This window comes from Ceratotherium simum, chromosome 23, assembly GCF_057802395.1.
Source record: "Ceratotherium simum simum isolate JZ-2026a chromosome 23, ASM5780239v1, whole genome shotgun sequence".
Classification (NCBI taxonomy): domain Eukaryota; kingdom Metazoa; phylum Chordata; class Mammalia; order Perissodactyla; family Rhinocerotidae; genus Ceratotherium; species Ceratotherium simum.
In genome coordinates, this window is record NC_141922.1 from 29,808,183 (window position 1) to 29,833,079 (window position 24,897).

The 24,897-nt window shown below is 37.3% G+C and overlaps 1 long non-coding RNA gene across 1 annotated transcript in view; it reads right to left on the bottom strand.

Moving 5' to 3' along the window:
* LOC147913994 (uncharacterized) overlaps window positions 1-21,247 on the bottom strand; it is an 86,254-nt gene extending 65,007 nt beyond the window's left edge. The window contains exon 1 of the long non-coding RNA XR_015555928.1: window positions 21,090-21,247. This is a non-coding gene — a long non-coding RNA (uncharacterized LOC147913994). The remainder of the gene's footprint in view (window positions 1-21,089) is intronic.
* Window positions 21,248-24,897: the final 3,650 nt, after the last annotated feature.

Genomic DNA, 24,897 nt, shown 5'->3' on the forward strand with positions numbered 1-24,897 from the left:
AGACGTCTTGTAAATATTTAAAGGTGCTTTGTTATACTAGCTAATATATGATCAGATATTATTATCCATTCTGCGCTTTCTTTTTCCCCTCCCAACCAACAACGGCTTGTTAAGTGTCTGTAATGTTAATTTTGTTGTGGCCTCTTTGTGTCTCCTAACCCTCTCACTACATGGTAATGCCTAAATTCTGCATTTTTATGCCCAATGTACCCAAATATGAAAAGGCCAATTTTCAAATATAATCAAGGTAAAATTATAATTTATATCAACATTATCACTTGGGGACACTTTACTCTTATACCTATGTTTCATTTCAACACTGTTCGTGACATATCCCTTAGTCTCGTTTCCTTGTCTATAACTGCTCTAGAATTTGCTTCCCTATTATTATTAGGATCCCTTGGAGCCTAAGTTCTTGCTACATAAGTATTCTATGGCTTCTGCTACTCCCTGGCGTTCAGGGAAATTTTCGTTTTCGCCTTGTTTTCTGATGTGATCAAGGGCTAAATTGGAGCTTCCACAAAAGACAGGGAAATAGGGACAAGTGAGAGGTGGGGGATGTGGGGTTGGACAGTGCAATGCAAATGACCTTTCACCCTCATACTAGTTTCAATTGAGCACTTTAAATTTTATTTTCATAATGTCTTTGCAGAACTTTCCACAGATATTAACACCTAATATTTCAATCTCATATATTCTCATCTAGACTAATGAAAACCTCTTAACTGGCTTGCGTGCTTTACATAGACGCCTGTGATGTAAATTAAATCTTATTTTGCCATTTTTCTCCTTATAACTCTTCAATGATTCTCCCTTTGTTGATATAAAGTTCCAAGTCCCTTAACAAGACAACAAGCATCTCCAGCCTTATCTTTGTCCACCACTCCAATGCCTTCAGTCTAGCATCAAGTTTCCTCAAGCGTCTCCCACAGACACTATTTTGTGGCATATTAATAGATATTATGCAAAACAAGTTTAATCTGGATAAATATAATTGAAAAAACCTGGACTAAAAGATTCTCAAAGCGATATTTTTTCCCAGACTAATTAGTGTTCACTGTAAATCTCCAAAAAGAATATAAAGCATTTCCTCAACTATTTGACTAGATTTTTTTTTTAGTGGAGCATCTTCAGTAGTGCTGTTTTAGCCACATTACATTTGGATAGAATACACTCTCTTTTATCTCCAATCCTGCTTGAAATGCCTTTTTCTAACTATGCTAAATATAAAAGTTGGCTCAGTCACAACCTATTTGGACCCCTTTTGAACTTGCCTATCTATAACACAGAGACCCCAAAAAAAGCTAAAAAGTATCTTTCCCAGACACTCTAGCAGCTTGGATTCTGCAGATGATCTGGGTCCACTAGGGAGAAGCATCCCCATGAGATTTGGAAGCAGACATAAGCAACATACAAAGACAACAAGCAAAGTTATTGGATATTCTGTCAAGCATGATGGTGTAAACTTGTTCTAGACCTGGTAAAATATTTTAGGTGCTGAAGGATGGACAACTGTAACAATGATGCAGCCTTTAGAATATCATGCGTCATGGTAGCATATTTACAATTGCTGCTATGTGACAGCAGAGCCTGATTCCCTGATCCTCTCAGAAATTTTGAAATCTAACGAATTTCTTTATGTTAACCTTCTTCCTGTATAAACTATTTGGGGTCGGAGTGGTGGGTTATGATGTCTTAAACTACAAAAGCTTTCATGGTAGAAGAATTATCAGAGGAGATAGATTAATATACACTTATGAAATTGAGAATCTAGGAATGATTACTTCACCTGATTGAGTTTTAATTTAGTGATGATCCATTTAGCTTTTGATGATGGTACACTGATAATCTATGACATACTGTGATGAAACAGTTAAATTATTAACTGAAATGAAGCATTTATTAAAAGTAGAGCTTTGGTGAATAGTGTACTTATTTTTATAGCTCACAGTGAAAGGCGTGAGTAATGTAAAGATTCAGAATTAGCAGATTGTGTCTAATTGCACTGGACATCTTAAAGAAATAAAATATCAAACTGAAAGCTTAAAAATCTCAGCTAAATACTTAGTAATAGAAAACAGAGATTTCTTTGTCTACCCTAAAATAATTCCTTTCTCTCATAACCACAGAATAAGACAGCAAAAAATCAGATGTAGATTCTGATCCTGTTACCAAATATAGCATAGGTTGAATTTACAGAATCACCAGGAAACTTGTAAGAAATAGTAGCAACCCCAAAATTTGAATGGAAATACTTCATAGGATACAGCCTCTGAGTACAGCCAGCCAGTGCTGCAGCCCTTTCTCTGTCCTCTGAGGCTTATCATGCCTTATTTAAACATCTTATAATGATGCAACCTGAGGCAGTTAACCTGCAAGAGATGTCAATTCCTTCAGTGTCTCTTTTATGTCTTACTGCCTCTAGACCTAGAACTAGGAACATATCTCTCTGTATCCCACTGGACAAAATCCAAAGCTAAATTCAGAAGGAAAAGACATATATACCAAAGGAATTGCAGTATTTTGCTTATTTATATTGGCAAGTCTTTGGGAATATTTATGTAATGGATTCTGAAGGTGCTACCTGAGGGAAGGTGGAATACAATTTTAGATTGAAGTGAATTCATTGATATGATCACACAGGTTATTCTGCCTTCACTGTTTTAACTCATATAGCTGGGAATGTTTGCTTAGTTAGTTAACTGAAACTTTGAATCAATGGCATCTAAGTAAATAGCGTTGACAGAAATTCCTTAAAAAGAAGTTAAACACTTAAGCAGATTAACATTGAGTGGACTTATTCAATATATATTAACTGAGAATAGGTCCTTGACAAAATTTTTAAGAGCTGCACTGGCGAAAGGTTTTCCAGTCTCTTTGAGAAGTGACATAGTGACTATTTTTTGTGAGTGGGGATAATGGTGGGTGATGCTACCATGGGTGATTGTATTCTAAGTGGCTGACACCAAAATAGTAGCATTTAGCCAAGGTATGCAGGTAACCAAAATAGACACACTACACTTAGCTACAAAAATAATATTGATATGATTACCATAATGGGCAGCAAGACTAGACTGATAGTAACAATTATTTGACCCAAATGGATATTTGGCAATGGCAATTGATGATTCCATTCCTATGACCAAAATCAAGGGGCAGTCAACTAAATTTCATTTTCATCTATAAGCTGGAATAATAGACAAAAATGAAAACTGTCTCAAGCCAGCCCTGATGGCCTCGTGGTTCAATTTTGGTGCTTTCACCAATTTAGTGGCTTGGGTTTGGTACCAGGTTGTGGAACCACACCACTCATCTGTCAGCAGCCATGCTGTGGTGGTGACTCACATAGAAGAACTAGAAGGACTTACAACTAGAATATACAACAATGTACTGAGGCTTTGAGGAGGAAAAAAAAAAAAAGACAAAGATTGGCAACAGATGTTAACTCAGGGCGAATCTTTCCTAGGGAAAAAAAATGAGAACTTTCTAAGCCTGACTTTAAACTACCATAAAAATAGGGTTATGTGTAATTATCTGATTCCCAGGACTAGGCAAGTTCATAAATGCAGAGGACTTTAAAAAAAGGAAGGCCTGGTACTCTTGAGAAAATTCTTAAAATTATACACTAATATATTATATATAATAAATCTTCCTCCTGTCTTTCCCTAAAGGGACATGCAACCATTTACTAGGGTAGCTATGTGCTGCAGAAAAGAAAATACCTTGATATTTGGGGGATTATTGAACCATCCTCTGAGCTAATACACTAATCACAGAGAACACTGAAAGTTAATGTATTTTCCCAGTCAGAGTGGGTCTAATGGGATTAACTAATAAATGTAGTTTTGGACCAAATCTACTTCGCAGTGGGCCCAGTGGATCTCAGAACTCATTTTGCATTTATTTTCCGGTACCTTTATATCTGGTTGCAGTAGACATACTCAGATATTGGCTGGACCTCACGTTGGCTCCTGACCCGTAAATCCATTGCTTCCATTAAAGAAAGCACCATGTGGGGAACCCACTGTTGCTCTCTTGTCCTACCAGAATTGTACATTAAAAGCACTACTACATACCTTGAAAGATTACAAATCAGTGACATCCTTAAAGACTTGAAGAATGCGAGGAGAGTTATCACTATTATATCCAACTTAAATTTGCTTGATTAGCTTATTGATATAACAGATGGGTCTTGATTAATAATATATAGCTAAGTAGCAAAATGAATTGCAAATGTAGTCTCATATATGGTTTCATTACTTGTGTGAAACGATTAAAACCCTGGTGCCTGGTGTGTAGCAATCAATCTGGCAAAGCATTATTTTCCGGAAGAAGAGAACTGAAAAGCAGTTGCTTTCGTTTGGCATGGTTCACAATACACATTTACCATATTGTCTCAGAACTACATCTATTCCCTATTCTTGTATATAATTTAGTCTTCAGGAACATTGATCATCTCACCATACCAGAAGATATCACTCTGATCCACTGCATTGATGACATCAGGCTAATAGAATCTAGCGGTAAAGAACTAGGAGATATTTTAATGCCATAGGACGATCTATGCATGTCAGAAAACAGGAAATAAACTCCTTGGGAATTCAATGACCTTCACTTCAGGGAATGCCTGATGATTGAAACATCTGGAACATGTTAGGATGTCCTCTTCTAATTAAAAACAAGTTGCTATGTCTTGTACTTTCTAGCATGAAAAAGGAAGCACACTCATTAAAAGTTTTGACCATTCAGAGATTATCTGAGGTTGTCAGTTTTGAATGGGTTCTGGAAAAATAGAAAGTTCATCAGCTGATCCAGGAAAGAATGCTTTTATGACCCAGATGATTTAATGTTTCTCAAAGTATTTTTCATATATTGTAATTCTGGTTGGTGCCCATGGAAAGCTTCAACTGTAGAATAACAGCAAATGACCCTAGGATTTTATTTATTTATTTTTTTTCCCCCAAAGCCCCAGTAGATAGTTGTGTGTCATAGCTGCACATCCTTCTAGTTGCTGTATGTGGGACGCGGCCTCAGCATGGCCGGAGAAGCAGCGCGTCGGTGTGAGCCCGGGATCCGAACCCGGGTCGCCAGCAGTGGAGCGCGCTCACTTAACCACCAAGCCACGGGGCTGGCCCCGACCCTAGGATTTTAGAACAAAGCTATGTCCTCTTCATCAAATAACTATTCTGCTTCTGAAAAACAGAAATAAATTTTGCTTGCTATTGAACCACGGTAGAGGGTGAATACTTTCCACTGGAAAACGAAGTGGCCCCAGAAACTGAGGTTCCCTTCATCAACTGGATGATATCTGATCCATTGAGCCGTATATTCAGACACCATCAACAGTACATCATCCACAAGTAGTTAGCTCACTCTTTCAGTGCATCTACTCCTACTTCAACACATAGTTACAATCTCTATGTGAGTTCTCTATATCCAATTGACTGTGAAGGAAAAAAAATAATTCTGCCTGGTTTACAAAAGGCTCTTCAGAATATGCTATCACCAGCCAGAAGTGAACTCTGGTAGCTTTGGAGTCCCACTAATTTACTCTGATGGAGAGTACAGAAGGGAAATCTTTAAAGTTGGCAGAATATTAAGCTATCCCTTTAACTGACCGATTTTCATGGAAAAAGAGATGGCCAGAGGTGTATACGTGTATGTGTGTGGATATATATATGTATATGAATGAATATATATGAATATATATGAAAAGTGGTAATGGTTTATGTGGATGGTTGGCTACTTGTAAGGAAGGAGATAAGACTGGTGACCCGAATGTGTAATAAATAATTATGTGGCTAGATCTGTTGAAATGAGCCTAGAATGCTCACCTATAGGTCCTTTCCACACAAAATGCTCTCAATAATAACAGGATGAAAATCACCTATCTGCTTCCCAGCTGGCTTCTACCCTCAGTCACCCCAGTGTTTCCTTAATAGACTCTTGATCAAAGTGACCACAAAGGCAATAATTGAGATTTTTTACGGGCTCAACAAAAAGAATTTCCTCTTCATAATGGTTATTGTTTAGATGTACAACAAAGCAGTTTTCCTCTTTCTGGAAAAATAGTTAGGTATCATTTTCCAGCTCCATTTCATTTAACTTCAGACACGTAACTAACTCTCACCAACAGTGAGGTGAAACATCACTTCTTGTGGAGAGTTAAGAGTGGGTATACCCCCTCAATACTCATTTTCCCACTAACCTCGACCATGAAGGCTATATGGTTGAAGATGTTAGCATAATAGGATGTAAGGGGCTAGAGTACATGTATGATTAGGGAGCAGAGACCCCTTCAGTAACCATATTAAACAGTGATGTAAGTAAGGAATAATTATCTTATTTTATTAAGTCACTGAGAACTGGGCTTGTTTGTTTCTGCATTTATCCTACTCTGACTACTAAAGACAATAATACTTTCAAATGGTATTGGCGTAATGGTCATACAGGGGGCATTAAAGGAACACAGATCAGACTGGATATAGAACAATATGCGTTATTCAGTGGAAAACCACTTAGTAAAACTGTTGATCATGATAACTTGAAAGGCAAATCCTGAGTGTATTGAACCAAAAGCTGTAGGAAAAGTGATTAGAAAGAACGAACATGTAGTTTTGGCAACTACAGTCTGCATTTGGCAAGAAAATACAAGAAAAAGATAAGCTTGGGTGATAATTTTCTTTTTTTTTTTTTGTGAGGTAGATCAGCCCTGAGCTAACATCCATGCTAATCCTCCTCTTTTTGCTGAGGAAGACCGGCTCTGAGCTAACATCTATTGCCAATACTCCTCCTTTTTTTTTTCCCCCTAAAGCCCCAGTAGACAGTTGTATGTCATAGCTGCACATCCTTCTAATTGCTGTATGTGGGACGTGGCCTCAGCATGGCTGGACAAGCGATGCGTCTGTGCGCGTCCGGGATCCAAACCCAGGCCACCAGTAGCGGAGCGTGCGCACTTAACCGCTAAGCCACAGGACCGGCCCAGCTTGGGTGATAATTTAATGGTTTTCAACAGTAAAGGAAAGGGAATTGATAGAATTCAGAAAATAGGGCCTCAAGGGATTGTAAAAGTTGTTTGCTTCTAGACTTAAATTTTTGAGAAAAATAAGATTAAGAATGCTTTTTAGTAGCAAAGGCCCATGTAAATCCCAATATTTCAGCAAAGGTCAGATTAAAGACTTGAATTTCCCACTCTAGCCTGATAGCCTAAAAGTAGTTTTTGTCATCTTGAAAGAGGGACACAGAGTACTAATCTGAGAAAGTCTTGGTTAAGTCAATAGAACCCTAGAGAAAAGATTTCTCATTAAAGAAATTCCACATCTGGCAGAAATGGCCCATCCCTAGTAAACCCACCATGCTCTGCATTGACTGAGAGGAGCTTAGAGAATCTGGCCTCTGAAGAAAAACTGAAATGGATACCAAAATTGCCACAGCTGGAGTCTGTCAGCCAACTACACTCCTAACAGGAGGTTCTTTCTTTTTTTATTTTTGTGAGGAAGATCAGCCCTGAGCTAACATCCATGCCAATCCTCCTCTTTTTGCTGAGGAAGACTGGCCCTGGGCTAACATCTGTGCCCATCTTCCTCCACTTTATATGGGACGCCACCACAGCACGGCCTGGCAAGCGGTGCATCGGTGCGTGCCTGGCATCCGAACCCAGGCTGCCAGCAGTGGAAGGCGCACACTTAACCACTATGCCACGGGGCTGGCCCCTGTAGGTGCTGTCTTAAAGGCAGATCTAAGTGGCACATGCGCATGGCTGCCACAAGGACTGATGAATTTTTTTACCAAACATCACAAAATTGAAATGCCAATTATTGTAATTGCACCATTACATTATGTAACACTAAAAGAAATTTTTAAAACACCACCAATAAACCTATGACATGGCGCTTTCTTATTATTTGCATTTCTTATTAAAATACTTGACGTTCGCAGTTGTCTTCCGAATCGTTTTCAGTGTTAATATTTTTCCACAAAATACCATATCTTGTTCCATCAAGAATTAACAATATATGTTTTGTTGTGTTTTGCTTTGTTTTATTAACTGACAGCCAGAATCTATAAGTCTGGGAAATAAAGAATAATAAAGTAGAGATATCTCTCACTATTATATTCAATGAGTCACTTAGAATTTTTAATTGTATTTTCTTTTGCTCTGTTTTTTTTTGTTTGTTTATTGTCAATGCCTCTGATGCTGAGCTATGCTGGTTTACAGATCTTAGAACCCAAAAGAGGAATGCCTCCACTAGAAGAACGGGTCCACTAAGTTAATAGTTGAGCCTATCACTTGACCTTTTCAGACTTCTCATTCCACTGGACGAACAGGGAAGCACAGGGCTTCTGTGTAGCCTGGGGTGCATAATTTAATGGAAAACTGAGTGTAGCTACATAGTAGATCATGTCCGAGGCCTGGGGGAATCCTTTGAGCCACCTTTTAATGCTGTAATATATGGTGGTAAAAGATAATAGATGAATCCAGAAAGCTAATATAGGTGGGACCAGCAAAGCAAAACCCTGAGAAATGAAGGTTCCGGTTACTCCATCAGATAGAGACCAGATCACATGAGGTACTTTATGAGGGCAAAGAAAAAATGCATAATGGAGGAAGAAAGTTGTAAAGACCAACTATCAAGTTGTCCCTAGTTGCAGGAGCAAGGACCATAATAGATACCATATTTTTCATTTGTTCTAGTTTATATTTATATTAATTTTAAACTTTCTCACTAACTTCCCTCTATAATTTTATATACGATGGGTTGGAGGTGCTTACATTTATAATTTATTTCATGGGCTACGATCTATCAAGATGAGATTTTAACTGAACTAAAGAAGCGAACATCACCCAGAGATGGATGCAGTGACCGACAAAACTTTGGAGCTCCACTTCAGGGTAAAAAGTGTGTATGTTTTCACTGATATAATAGATGACTGTATTGTGATAAGTGAAGACGTTATTATTGCTATTTCAAAGTCAAGTATGATAAGGCAGATATGTATGTGTGTATGAGTAGACAAAACTGTAGACTGTGCAGATGCTATAAGTTAGTTCAATGGATGTTTATTCAAAACCCTTTTTCTAACTTGTCTTCCTATTCTATAGAACCTGGAAATCTGAAAAAATATTCTCTTGCAATGAAGCTTTATGTATGACAAAGAGTCCTCCAAAGATGGATGTCCATGTGACCATGTGAGATTTGGAAGCAGATATGAGAAGCATGAAATGGTAGCTGTGCACTTATCACGAAAAATATACCTGTCATTTTGTTGCCTCCAGTAAGATTTTCCCTAGTCCCTGCTCTCAGTCTGGATTAAGTGCTATGAGCTGTATTTTGGGCAGCTATACTTTAACTCCATCTGAACACCTACCTCCCACTGTACTCTGAATATGAAAAATAATGATGGTACTAAACATGTATTAAGCTCTTGATGTCTGCAGATAGTCAACCAAGTGCTTCATATGCGTTATACCACTTAGTCCTCCAAATAGCTCTGTGATGTCGGGTTTATACTGTGGTTATTAACTTCAGTTTCCATGCTAGCTTTAGACCTCTGAGGGTAAGGACTGCAAATACTATTACAGTCGACAGCTTCTAATGATATAAGAGAATATTTGGAAACTCATAGCCTGTCAATAAACATTTATTGAATGAATGAATAACTGTGTTAATATTTTCTTGCCTCTAGGACAAGGTAATCTTAAGGGTAAGAATGCATATTCTCAATGTTATAATGCACAGTTTTATGGGACTTGGGAAGAACTGAATGCAACATATTATACATAAGCTCCAATATGGCTGGGATGGATATAAATATTTTATACTTATTTCAAATAGTAAATGAAATAGTATAAAAATACTACCGTGAAATATATTTAAATAGGGAAGCAACAATAAAACCAATTCTTGGAGGAGAAAGATATATTGCTAAGTATATGATAAAGAAAAATGATCATTTTAGATCAAAATACAAGTGTTAAAATATTTAAAAAACTAATTTGAATTATATCTGGTCTATTAACCAATTCTTGGTAGTGTGACAGAATTTATCTTCTACATTAGTTAACATAAATTTCTTGACAATTTGATACAATAATTGTATTATCAATTTTATAGATTTTTCACAGTTCTTTAATGTTTTAATGACATTTTGTCATTAATTTAATAGAAGAAATTTCAGATTTTCTAGATTTGAATATCTAAGAAAGAATTAAATGCGTGACATTTAAAATAACCAATGCTTATGCATATGAAATAAATATAAAAGTAAAATAGTTATGTATCTAAATAATATAATTCTTTACATTTAAATAAACACGTTTATTTATTTATTTAGAAATAAAATAATTATTTTATTATGAGGTTCCATACCAATTACATATATATATAATCTATTATGTGGTTCCATTCCAAATATATATATATATATAATTTAGAGAAAAAGAATATAATTATATATAATTACACATATATAATTGGTATGAAACCTCATATATTTATATTTATATATATAAATTATTCGTTAAAGAATTTACTTACCATGTACAAAACACCAATGATAAGTTTTTATATTGATTTATTTTATCCTGATATCCTGTTAATAAACATGAAGGTTCTGAATAGGAGGAAGACCAATTTTTTATTTACATAGCAATCCTCAAATTTGTTCGCCATGCCCTGTATCTCCCCCACAGGCGCAGTGCTGGGAAAGCCAGATAGACCCTGCATGTAGTGGGGAGTCTGTACTTCAGGAGAGGATCTCCCCAAAATCACGAATCTCAGAACTTCAGGACTTATATAGAAGCTGCCAGAGGATCTGCCTCTCCTCATCTCTGCCAAGAGGAGAGAAAAAGCTTTACTCTCTAATGTAAACAAATTCTCTCCAGGTAGAGGAGGGGGAAAACCCTAAATTTTTATACAGCTCTTTGGAATGCAAATAAATGGCTTCAGGCCAGATAAACCTGCATATCTCTCCAGCACAATTCCCTATCTCTAACTTCCAAGTCATGGTTATCATTTAATCATCTTTTAACTCAGGTTGCCAGTAATGTTTTCTCAGAAAGCACTAACCATACAGAAACATGAAAATATTCATGGAGCACTATTTTCCAGTGGGAAATATGGGACATATAATGCCAAGCAAAAAATTAAAAATTCTCAGTCTCTGAACTCGTGGATCTTTCCATTAGGATAGAAGACAGATTTTAATCATATAAAAATAATAAAATTTCAACTGTGATCAGTCCTATGAATGAGAGATATATGGTGCAATGAGAACTGTATAACTGCAAGATGTGTTCTGTTCAGAAAGAACAGGAAAGTCCTTCCTGAGGTAATGAGAATTGATGTGAGATGCTAAGAGTCAGGGGAAGGTAGCTGATTCGATTTGCTTTTGGATCAGGTCACTGGCTGAAGTGCAAAGAAAAGATTGGAAGGGAGACGAAAGATGTGTATAAACTATTGAGGAAGGTGGCTAGTAGGGGATGGGGAATATTGTAACTTTCCAGGCGTGATATGGAGGGTAGAATCAACTAAGGCATTATTGTCAGAGAAATTGAGTAGTGGCAAATGTCCGTTTGGTCCTTTTTAATAATGTGTATCTCTTTATTGCTGTTATCTATTTGTAGATACATAAAATGACTGAAAATGAACATTACATTTGGTTTATTAGTCTGGGGATTGTGTTTTTATTTTAGATAAATAACCAAACTGGTCAGCCGGGAATATTAGCTCCTATGAAATTTTGAAAGATTTTTAAATATATCTGTGTAAAACCTACAAATGATTAAGGAATTTTTCTTTAAATGTGTGCATAAGTGGTTAATAAGTTTTGGGTTACATTTATTTAGTCAGTATAGTGAAATTGTCATGAGCCAAACTGCTTAGGTTCAATTTCAGCTCTGACAATAAGTAGCGTGTGTAAGCTTCATACCAGGAATTTATTTAACCTTCTCATGCTTCAGTCTCCTTATTGGTAAATTAGAGAAAATAATATTTGCTATTGCTTAGGATAGTTGTGAGGATTAACTGAGTTAATCTCTAAAAAGTCTTACAACACCGCCTGGCATGGAGTAAAGCCTAAACGAGTTCTAGTTATTATTATCCAAAAGTTCTGGTTGGTTAAGCGTTCGCTTGTTTTAACACAATTCAAATTTTGTTTGTTAGATTGTTCCATTTCAGGCTCTTTTTCTTTGGAAGTTATACTTTTTTTAGCAGTAGAGCAAATTTTTAATGTGGCCATTGGCATATGGACTGCTTCTATTTCATATTTTGTAATTATGTGGAGTGTATTTTTCATTTTCAATACAATAATGTAATGTTATTTTTCTTCATGTCTGACTTTGAACAGGACATGGGTAATTCCCACTAAGTTTCTATAATAGAAGATAGCTGAAGGTACTTAGTATAAATCCTTCATTCTACAGCCACGAGCTAGAGAAGAGAAAAACGAAAAGCACCTCCAACAGGCTTTGCCCAGAGCCGTGGGCCTCCAGTAGACCTCAGAGAAGAAGAATAAGTTGAGAACTGTTTATATCAGAGGATATTTTTTTTTTTGCCTCTATGTAAAGGCAAAATTATAAATCCTGCTTTCTCGGGTATTTGCCAGGACCTTAGAGAGCCTTCACTGGAGGACGGACTCCTCAGTGCCTGATTGGTAGCCCATCCGAGTCTGAAGCAGAATCACAAGGGTACTTATCAAAATTCTGATTCTAGATTCCAGGAAATCTAGGGAACCATAATATCTGCTAATCTGCAGGGTCAAAATCGCTTCAGGTGCTCCTAATACTACACTTGAGGAAATACTGCCAGAACTATTTTTTTCCTCCATGTAAATTGAATAAACTGCTACAGGCTACACATAGTTAAAGTGACTTGATGGAAACTTTAATTAGATGTGTCTATTCCCTTGAGATGTGAAAATTGAGAACTAATTTTAATGTGCTCACTGAATGCCATTTTTCATTTTTGTTTTTCTTTTTCTTTAAAAGAAAAACTCCTGTGGAAATGAGACATTGACATGTGAAAAGTACAAATTGGTCTATAGTAATGTAATTCAGACTAGATGCACTCATCAGATTAAGAAATTATCAAATTAGTGATTGAAATTTACACATAAAAAATTTTATTGGTGATTTCAATTATTATTATAATATTTTATATGCTGTTGGCAATTATTACAAAATTATAGACCCAGCAATGGAATGCTTAATAAATGCTAATGATATGCAAATTTTTACCCACACAACAATTATATTTATATAATAAGAATAAAGGATGGCTATTATATAATTTGCTATTTCCAACTTAAATTTTGTTCTTGGAAAATAATGTTTTGTTTCATCTTATTTTACAAGGTTTCTGGGAATTTCAACAGTGTCTATAGGTTATTATAAGAGAAATGCATGAATATAATATAATTGATAAACTATATATTTTAGACATGCTGAAAACAGCAGATTTCCATAGTGCATTTGCACCCATGAATCCTTGCCCTGCAGGGAATCAATTTTCTGTTGTGGATTATTAAATGACCTTTGTTATCTGGTTCTTTGAAATCCAGGCAATATTGTGAAGGCTGCATGGATTTATAAATTTTGTCTCTCTTAATTTCCTTGAGGATGAAACAACGATTAGAAGTCCAAAAGTCAGTTTTAGCTTATTTGACAGAGGGCAATAAAGAATAGATGATGTGTAGGAGAAAGTGCCATGAGGATGTAGCAAGAACTGCGAAACATTGCCTGAAACAGCATCATGAGCAGGAATGCGTCTGGGTTCATAAGGGTCATTGAATTTGGAGTAAAATCCAAACTCCTACAAGACAAGACCCTGCAGGATCTGGTGTCTGCAAACACCTTCAACCTCATATTGTGCTACTCTCCTTATCTTTCTCATTGCTCTCCAACATCAGTAGAGCCACAACGGTCTCCTTACTGCCGCAGAACGTTAAACAAGACATTACTTCTTCGGGGAACATGGATCCCCCACTATTTATTCACGGATGATTCTCTGTCATTCTGTGGGATTCTGCATAGATATTACCTCCCCTCACAGGTCTTCCCAGTTAGACCTATTCTTTACTGCAGCCCCCTCTGCTTTCCTTACATAGCACTTGTTACATACGGTATTTAGTCATTTTTGTAATTTTTTTTTCCTACTTAGTCAGTAATTTCCAACAGGGTGGGAAATATAGCCATCAAGTTAATTACTGTATACCAAACACTTAACATGGAAGCTCAATAAGTATTTTTTAATTGAATGAACATTTTTTAAAATATTCCCCAAGGGTGTTCCACATATACACATACAAATCAAGTACTTAACTCTCATTAGCTTATTTCCTCTTAGGACTTGGTGTCTAAATATATCAGCTCATCATTAATAGCTCAACCATCCTAAAGAATCAGAATTTTACTTGTTCTAGAAATAAGCATATGTCTCTAGCTTTTTATGCTGACCAATACAAAAAGGGAGGGTATAGTTGTATTTGCTTGTTTGTTTTCATTTTATATGTAATATATTCATATGGTCCAAATCAAAAAAGTATAGAGAATAAGCAATAAAGAGTCTCATTACAATTTTTCTCATTAAGCAAAACTGATGCATTGTTCTATATCTTCATTATTTTTCAAAATAACACTATATTTTGAACTTTTTATCATATTAGTATTTTAAACATTTTTTTTTTTTAATTTTTTCCCCCAAAGCCCCAGTAGATAGCTGTATGTCATAGCTGCACATCCTTCTAGTTGCTGTATGTGGGTTGCCGCCTCAGCATGGCCAGAGAAGCAATGCGTCGGTGCACGCCCGGGATCCGAACCCGGGCTGCCAGCAGCGGAGCATGCACACTTAATCGCTAATCCACGGGGCCAGCCCCATATTGGTATTTTAAATTTTAAACTAAAATGTTCTTGCCTAGGCGACAAATATAGTTAGTGTGACTTTTACATCTCTTCTCTAGGATAAAAAAAACATAATATTCTCCAGGAACTTCTGATTATGCAGGCTAATGCTTGCTTACTCTTTCTTTACCCCACCTAATGCTACATAACTGTGAAAAAAATTAAAATAAATTGTGTATCCACTATGATAAATGCCTGTATAGAAGCGTTACTTATTATTTGGTGTCACAGACAAGTAAGAAAGCAATTCTACCAGGAGTATCTAAAAGGGCTTCATAGAGGAGGAGTTATTTGGGATAGGGCTTGATATATGAAATAAATATAATTAGAATATGGAAAATGGTATGTGGGGATTTACGTAAATCTTTTACCTCTGTTAATAAAATAAAGCTAAGATCATTTAGGATTGACAATGGAGAAAAAAAACTCTCCACTTGGACAGCAGTAACTGGATTATAAAATACTGGCTTGAATTATGTCAGATTTACTTTTCTTCTGAGGAAAATTCACATATTAGAGTGGTTCACTCTCTTTATTGACTTCTAGAGGACAAAAATCTCAGCCCTCACTGAGCTTACCTTACGGTGGAGGAAGAGATATAAACAAACTATCTAGAATACATATGTAGTGTTTTTAGGATTAAAAGAGCTATGGGAGGGGCTGGCCCATGGCTTAGCGGTTAAGTGCATGCGCTCCACTACTGGCGGCCCGGGTTCAGATCCCGGGTGCGCACCGACGCACCGCTTCTCCGGCCATGCTGAGGCCGCGTCCCACATACAGAAACTAGAAGGATGTGCAACTATGACACACAACTGTCTGCTGGGCTTTGGGGAAAAAAAGGAGGAGGATTGGCAATAGATGTTAGCTCAGAGCCGGTCTTCCTCAGCAAAAAAGAGGAGGATTAGCATGGATGTTAGCTCAGGGCTGATCTTCCTCACACACACAAAAAAAGAGCTGTGGGAAAAAGCTGAATTGGGAAGAGAGAAAGGAAGTGTGTTTTTGTAGAGTGAAATTTTAAATAGAATGGTCAAGCAAGACCTGAATTGGAAGGTGACATCTGAGTAACATCTGAAGGAGGTAAGAGATAAAGTCAGGTCTGATGAGTTGTGCATTGAGTTCACTGCTGTAACTTCAGAACCTAAAACAATGCCCAACACCAGTGAGCACTTAATAAATATCTGTTGGATATATGCATGAATAATTTAATTTTTGGAGTAATAATAAGGAGAGTGTATATACCCGAAGCAAATATCAAGTAAAGAGACTGGAGAATTATTTGGGTTGGATACATGACAGGACATTTATTTTCCATCAAGGAAAAAAAAATTAATCTTGTGGGCAATGTGGAGTCCATGAATACTTTGATATTGTATTTTTAGATCTACTGATGATGCCATCAAATCATATTTGTTTATTGGGAAAATAGCGATGGCAAAGTAGTGGAATAAAGAGAGCACGGTTTTCAGACAGTCCAGTTAGAAAGGAAGCTACTGGCAAGGCCATAGATATTTGATACTGGTGGCAGAGTTGACACGGAAAACTTATGAGGGTTCAGACATGCCTTTTTATGAAGTAATGCCAAGATTTCAATTATACAAGTACAACTGATGATGAGGCATAGAATGTAGTTATTAACAATTGCCAAGTTTCTGACTTGGTGACTAAGATAGATAGATGGTAATTCCAATCACTTACATAATTCAAGAGTATGAGCGATTTGGCTTGGGAAGGATAAAACATTGAGTTCAGTTTTGCATATACTGAGTATAATGTGCCTTGAGTTACAGACTGAGATATTTGGTATATTATACTATATTTATTAAATAAAATGGGGCTGGCCCCGTGGCATAGTGGTTAAGTGCGTGCGCTCTGCAACTGACGGCCCAGGTTCAGATCTTGGGCGCACACCAACGCACCACTTGTCAGGCCATGCTGTGGCAGCGTCCCACATAAAGTAGAAGAAGATGGGCACAGATATTAGCTCAGGGCCAGGCAAAAAGAGGAGGATTGCCATGGATGTTAGCTCAGTGCTGATCTTCCTCACACAAAAAAAATTAAATAAATAAAATGCTATAAACACAAATAGAAGGCCAATTATTCGTGTTTGGGAGTGAAGAAGTTTAGGGAGAGCAATAGAGGAAAAGTATATTTGAGGCAAATCGTGAAAGATGAGGTGACATTGGCCAGTGACAAGAATAGAGTATAGGTCATTCCAGGCAGGGAAATTATGATAAATTCATAAAATCCTGAAAGTATATGATATGGGCAGGGAGGAGGTACTACATCTATACCAGCATCTTTATTTATGTGGGGAATAAAAACAACCAGACAAACTTACATTGCGTATGGAAGTGGGTTCCTTACACTGACTCCTTACACGAACTTTTCTCTGCCTTTATTCTTCAGAGTCCCTTACCAGTTCATATTCAAAGTCATTAGGGAAATGACTGTAAAACATAGGCATGTTTCTGAAAGCTGTAAAAGACTTTGCTGGATCTGACTATTATGAAAACAGGCTATCAGCGTGGTCACTTAAGTGTTTGCAGAGTATTTTGTTTACGATGGAGTGTGTGATATTGTTTGTCACTTTCCATTACCTTTTGATCAACATGTTAACAGGAATGGCACTGCCAGAAGCAATTGACTTTGACATTGTGAATGCATTTAATGGAGTTCAGTTATGGCTATGAGTTTCATATGCTAACCATTTGACTTCTACTATAATCAATTATTATAACTTTGGGGGACAGTTAAATTGAGTGACCTCCAGGGCTATATGCTTGAAATAACATTTTAGTAAATCTATATACTATATAGGCCAAGTGGTAGATCCCAACTTCAGTTCAGGGAAGTTATCACTTAAATTAACTTGGCAAATAGCCTATTTAAGAACATGACTGATCTCTTTGCAAAAGATGAGATATGTTTACACTCCAGTGGATCAGACAATTCTAGAGAAAACTCTAAAAGGCTAAAAACAGTGTTTTTTCTTCCTCATTGCCTTTACCAGAAATTTTTTAGTACTGTTGACACTAGCTCAACTGTCTACTATTTGCATAAATGCATATATAAATTAAAATGTATTAATAATAAATTTAGGAATAAAATTTGGGTTATCTCTTTTGTTACTCTGAAATTTTCAATGTTTGACCTAGAAATTCTATAAAATCCAATCTGGTATTAACTGAGCAATTGATCAGGTATTCATTTAATGCATATCATATTCTGCCTTACTTTTATATATATATCCAGAAGTCAAGAACTATGAAGTTTATTTTGGAGTTATATTTTAAGATAGTAACACAAAGCTAACAATATACCATACTATAAGGAAAATGCCAAACGCCAATGCCAAATTATAGCAGACAGAAAGGACTTCGTGAGAGGCTCGAAAGTTTATACATATAAATAATTCAATCAACTTTTTTTCTCAATTTCGCATGATTGTCTAAATGAGCATTTGACTAACAAGCATATGACTAATATGACTAACACAGACACCCAATAAGTATAAAGGCCACTTTCTTCTCTAAGTATTTATAGCTTATTATCTGCTATGTTTCCCTACCATTAGTCTGTTTTCATATGTTGAAACCCTTCATATTGAAACCAATATTAGTTCATCAATTGTAGGTATAAGCATTTAATTACTAGCAATTGATTTGCAAATCATCATTCTAATCAACCACAGATTTCCAGCCTTGGACACAGGCTGAATGTCCTATTTCATACAGTGAGTTTTCTATCTCCCTTAGACAAGGTGTTTTTCTTCCAAAATATTGATCTCCAAATAGTAAACATTCAATATGAGATATATAACAATAAGATTTCTCAAAAAAAATCCTTGGTAGTGGAAAGCTGTGGACAACCTGCTTCTATGATGCCCTTAATATGTTTGGACTTGTTAGATATGATGTGTCAGTCCTCCCAAAATAATGATTAGATCTAGAAGAGGTGTTCCTGTGTTTCTATTAAACAGGCTATAAGCCTACAACAATTTAAATAATAATAGAAGTAACAATAATAATATTATATTCATTATTGCAAGGATTAAGCCAGTTTAACGCATACAGAATGTTTAGCACAGGACCTGGCACATAAAGAGGTATGGATAAGTGTTATCTAGTAGTGGTACTAGTGGTAATAATAGTACTACCACACGAATATCACCACATGACCATCACCACTACTATTATTACTTGATTTGGCACCCCATAAAATAGAGAGCTCCACTCATTTCATTATCTTTCCTCTAATTGAAATGAAAATAGAGATTAATTTGATGGAGTAAAATATGGAAAGATGAAAATAAATGCTTACTTAGTATAATGCGGAAATACTATCTTCCCTTTACTTATCCAGTGAAGGTTCCGAGAAGAGATTAGAATCAAAGGTTATCCGAGCTGCATTCATCCAGAAATGTTTAATTGTTCTTACTGTGTTCTTCTGTTTCCTTCTAAATACATTGCTCAATTTCATTTTTTTAGTTCTGCATTATCATATCAACATAAAACAGTATCAACATTAAATTCAAGTAACAATAATATAATTACTGCACCATATTATGAGCAAATAGTCATAACTAGAGCCATCTGTAAATTTAAATATATCATTTACTGAGTTTTCCAGATCATTAATAAACTTGTATGATAATGATATGACTAACACTGACCTCTGATGAGAATAAAGGCCACTTTCTTCTGTAATTACTTACAACATATTACCTTCTATGTTTCCCCACTATTAGCCTATTTCATATATTGAAACTCTTCATACTGAAACCAATATAAAGAAATTATTTCTATGGTAATTTTATTAGGAACTGTATCACCTCTTTGGCTAAGAAACAAACATATGAAGATATTATGACTCTTTCCCATTTTGTAATTATGCAAAAGTTTTTCATTTCCTTTCATTTGTTCAGTACTTACTTGCGTCTGTCTTGTGCCAAGCACACAGGCTATGTTTTAAATCAGATGATAAACTCCTCTAAAAATTCTCATACTATGTATAGCATTTGTTTCCATTTATATATTTTCCCATAGACAAATGTTTCCTTACTTTTCAGATAAAGTTCATTATCTGCACTGCTTTTATAGTATTTCTTTCCTTTAATCTGTTTCCTTGTTATAATTACCACTATCTTCACTCCTTTTACTCTTACTTGTCTAAATAATCATTTATTTATCCCTGACCACCATGCCAATTATATTAATCTATTTAAGAAAGCCATTGGTCATGAGATTGGATAGCTCATTTTTTCAGATGTATCCCTAGTACGTCTGGCCTACACCTGCCCAATGAAGCAATTTATCCCACTCAGATCCGAGTAAAGAAGAGAAGAAGAGCAAACATTTATACATAAAGTCCTGGATGACACTTTTTTACTTGCACTTTTACTGTTTTTGTTGTTCTGGGTGTTTTAAAATTATTATGACCCAACTGAAACCTTAACGGAGGAGGGATAAGTATCTTTGAGGATGGTCTAATTCAGTACATAGCCATCAGGGGGTATCTCACAGACACTAGGCGATTAGCTCATTGTTTTCACTTGGCCATTGCAGGTATGTGGAGTCTTCAATAGTGAGATCACATTATGATGTATAATACGGCAAGAAAATAATTTGAACTTGAGAAAAGCATCATTTAAAATTTTCTTTTAAAAGACATTTTTTTGGTTGGGAGGCGGAGTCAAGATGGCGGCGTAGGCAGACTCTGAACTCAACTCCTCCCGTGGACACAGCCAATTTACAACTACTCGTGGAAAAATTACCCCTGAGACAGCACTGAAAACTGGATAAGAGGAACTCCTGCAACAACGGACAATCCTAACTGGGGTGGAAGAGGCAGAGACTCCCTTCCGGAGAGGAAAAACGTCGCCTTCACAAGCCGCCAGCGTCACGGCCGCCGGGAGCAGCTCACAGGTACGCACCCTCCCTGGAGGCGCGGGGTCCTGAGCCGGGAGCACCCCCGCTGTGGGCATTTTGTGGACCCAGCACAGTAGAGACCAGTGGCATAATATCTGACTTTGCCGGCTACTAAAGCATGGGGAGCACCCCCAGAAAACCCGGTTCACAAAGAAACTAAAACTGGCTCTTAAAGGGCCTGCACACAAACTCACCTGTTTCAGAAAGCATCCTAAAATCACCAGAAAGAAAGGTGCACAGTGCTACGGTGAAAAGAGACTCACCTAATAGGCCCTGAGTGCATCTCGGTGAGGGGTGAGACCTCTCCAGGGACTGGGACATTGGCGGCGGCCATTATTGTGGCCTGGTGTGGGCGTGCTGACACAGAGGCCATTGGAGTTCTCCCTGGGGCCTGCTAGCCCAGGGTCTGCTCCACCCACAAGAGCACCGATTTAATCCAGCTCAGCCAGGGCGGGCAGCCCACCCTAGAGACTGGCCCCACCCAACAACAAGCCCTCAGGAAATGTGTGGGCCTGCATAGATTGGTGACTGGATTCTCTGCAGCCTGGCAACTGAGCCGACTTGAGTGGGGCAGGGTGTGCACAAGGAGCGGGTGGAGAGCGTGGGGTGGTGGCGGAGTGTGTGGGGCTCCCACTGTGGTGAGACTGGGTCTGCTTGGGGAGGTCAGGGCGCTCGCACGGGGCAGGACTGTGTTGACTGTGTGTGTGGACCTGTGGGCAACAGGGCTTGTCAGCTGCAGAAGACTTGTGCTTCTCAAAGACCCACATAGGAGGTTTGCCCCACCTCCCAAAGCCTGAAACAATTGGGTGCTCCTGTGCCTGAGGCCAGCCCCACCCAGCTGCAATCCTCAGAGAGCTGACAAGAGACCTAATAGTCTAGAGGCTTACAGCAATTGTAAGGCCCTGAGCCTAACAACCTGCCACGCTGGGGGCCTACTCACTTAAAAGAAATACTGCAACACAAATGTGGTATTAGAACTTGCAGCCAACTGTGCTGGGGCTCCCCACACCTGATAAAGAGACTGAAGGGCCCACAACAACTACAAGCAGCTGAGCATAACAACAGCTGGCCAGGAGCATAACTCAGCCTCCCTGGGCGCCTATAGGGAGAGCTAACAGGCCAAAATAGAAGGACACACGTAGCCCACATAGGGGCCACCCATGGAACATTGAGAACTGAGGGAAGCACACTGGAAGCCTCCTAAGGCATCGCTTACATAAGGTCACCTATCCAAGAGCAGGAGACGTAGCTGACCTACCTAATACGTAGACACAAGCACAGGGAAAGAGGCAAAATGAGGAGGCAAAGGAATACATTCCAAGTAAGGGAACAGGACAAAACCCCAGAAAAGGAACTAAGTGAAACAGAAATGACCAACCTACCTGACAGAGAGTTCAAACTAAGAGTGTTAAGGATGCTCACTGATCTGGGGAGAAGAATAGATGGACTCAGTGAGAATGTCAACAAAGAAATGGAAGATATAAAAAAGAACCAATCAGAAATGAAGAATGCAATACTGGAAATGAAAAATTCACTAGAGGGACTCAAAAGCAGAGTAGAGGATACAGAAGAACAGCTCTGTGAGCTGGAAGAAAGACTAGAAGAAATTACCCAAGGTGAACAGGTAAAAGAGAAAAGAATTAAAAAGAGTGAGGACAGTCTAAGGGACCTCTGGGACAACATCAAGCGCACTAACATCCGTGTTATAGGTGTCCCGGAAGGAGAAGAGCGAGACAAGGGGGCAGAGAATCTATTTCAAGAAATAATAGATGAAAACTTCCCTAACCTAAGGAAGGAAACAGACATCCAGGTACAGGATGCACAGAGAGCCCCAAACAAGATAAACCCAAAGAGGCCCACACCAAGACACATCATAATCAAAATGTCCAGAATTAAAGATAAAGAGAGAATCCTAAAAGCCGCAAGAGAATGTCAAGTTACATACAAAGGAAACCCCATAAGGCTATCAGCTGACTTCTCAGCAGAAACCTTACAGGCTAGAAGAGAATGGCATGATATATTTAAAGTGCTAAAAGGAAAAAACTTACAGCCAAGAATACTCTACCCAGCAAGGTTATCATTCAAAATGGAAGGAGAGATCAAAAGTTTCCCAGACGAGCAAAAATTAAAGGAGTTTGTCACCAAGAAACCAGTGCTACAAGAAATGTTAAAGGGAATGACTTAAGGGGAAAAGAGAAGACCACAAATAGGAAAAATTATCTATTTCCATGATAAGAACGTAATGGATACAAATGCACAAAAAAGAGGTTAGATATGATATCAAAAACATAAAAGGAGGGAGGAGGGGATTTAAAGAGTACAGCTTTCAGACAGAGGTCAAACTAAAGTTACCATCAATTCTGTATAGAAGAAGTAAGGAACAGAGAAAGACTACTAAAACACTGAGAAAAAAAAAAAGTTAAAAAATGGCAGTAAGTACATACCTATCAATAGCTACTTTAAACGTCAATGGACTAAATGCTCCAATTAAAAGGCATAGGGTGGCTGACTGGATAAAGAAACAAGACCCATATATATGATGCATACAAGAGACACACTTCAGACCTAAAGACACTCACAAACTGAAAGTGAAGGGATGGAAAAAGATACTCCACGCAAATGGCAATGAAAAGAAAGCTGGGGTAGCAGTACTCATATCAGACAAAATAGACTTTAAAACAAAAACTGTAAAAAGAGACAAAGAAGGGCATTACTTAATGATCAAGGGAACAATCCAACAAGAGGACATAACACTTGTAAATATCTATGCACCCAATGTAGGTGCACCTAAATATATAAAGCAATTATTAACAGACATAAAAACAGAAATAGACAGTAACACAATAATAGTAGGGGACTTGAACACTCCACCTACACCAACGGATAGATCATCCAAACAGAAGATCAATAAGGAAACATTGGCCTTAAACAACACACTAGAACAGATGGACCTAGTAGATATATACAGAGCATTCCATCCAAAAACCGAAGAATACACGTTCTTTTCAAATGCACATGGAACATTCTCCAGGATTGATCACATATTAGGCCACAAAACAAGTCTCCATAAATTTAAGAAGATTGAAATAATACCAAGCATCTTTTCTGACCACAACGGTATGAAACTAGAAATCAGCTATAGGAAGAAAATCAGAAAAGCCACAAATACATGGAGATTAAACAAAATGCTACTGAACAACGACTGGGTTAACGAAGAAATCAAAGAAGAAAAAAAAAATACCTGGAGACAAATGAAAATGAAAATACGACATGCCAGAATTTATGGGATACAGAGAAAGCGGTTCTAAGAGGAAAGTTTATAGCGATACAGGCCTATCTCAACAAACAAGAAAAATCTCAAATAAATAATCTAACAATGCACCTAAAGGAACCGGAAAAAGAAGAACGAACAAAGCCCAAAATCAGTAGAAGAAGGGAAATAATAAAAATCAGAGCAGAAATTAATGAAATAGAGACCAAAAAAAAATAGAAAAAATTAATAAAACCAAGAGCTGGTTCTTTGAAAAGATCAACAAAATAGACAAACCTTTAGCTAGACTCACCAAGAACAAAAAAGAGAAGGCACAAATAAGTAAAATCAGAAATGAAAGAGGAGAGGTTACAACAGACACCTCAGAAATACAAAAGATTATAAGAGAATACTATGAAAAGCTATATGCCAACCAATTCGACAATCTGGAAGAAATGGATAAATTCTTAGAATCATACAACCTTCCAAAACTGGATCAAGAAGAAGTAGAGAATTTGAATAGACCAATCACCAGTAAGGAGATCGAAACAGTAATCAAAAACCTCCCCAAAAATAAAAGTCCAGGACCAGACGGCTTCCCTGGGGAATTCTACCAAACATTCAAAGAAGACTTAATACCTATCCTTCTCAAACTCTTCCAAAAAATTGAGGAGGGGGGGAAGCTCCATAACTCATTCTACGAAGCTGACATTACCCTGATACCAAAACCAGACAAGGACAACACAAAAAAAGAAAATTACAGGCCAATATCACTGATGAACATTGATGCGAAAATCCTCAACAAAATACTAGCAAATCGC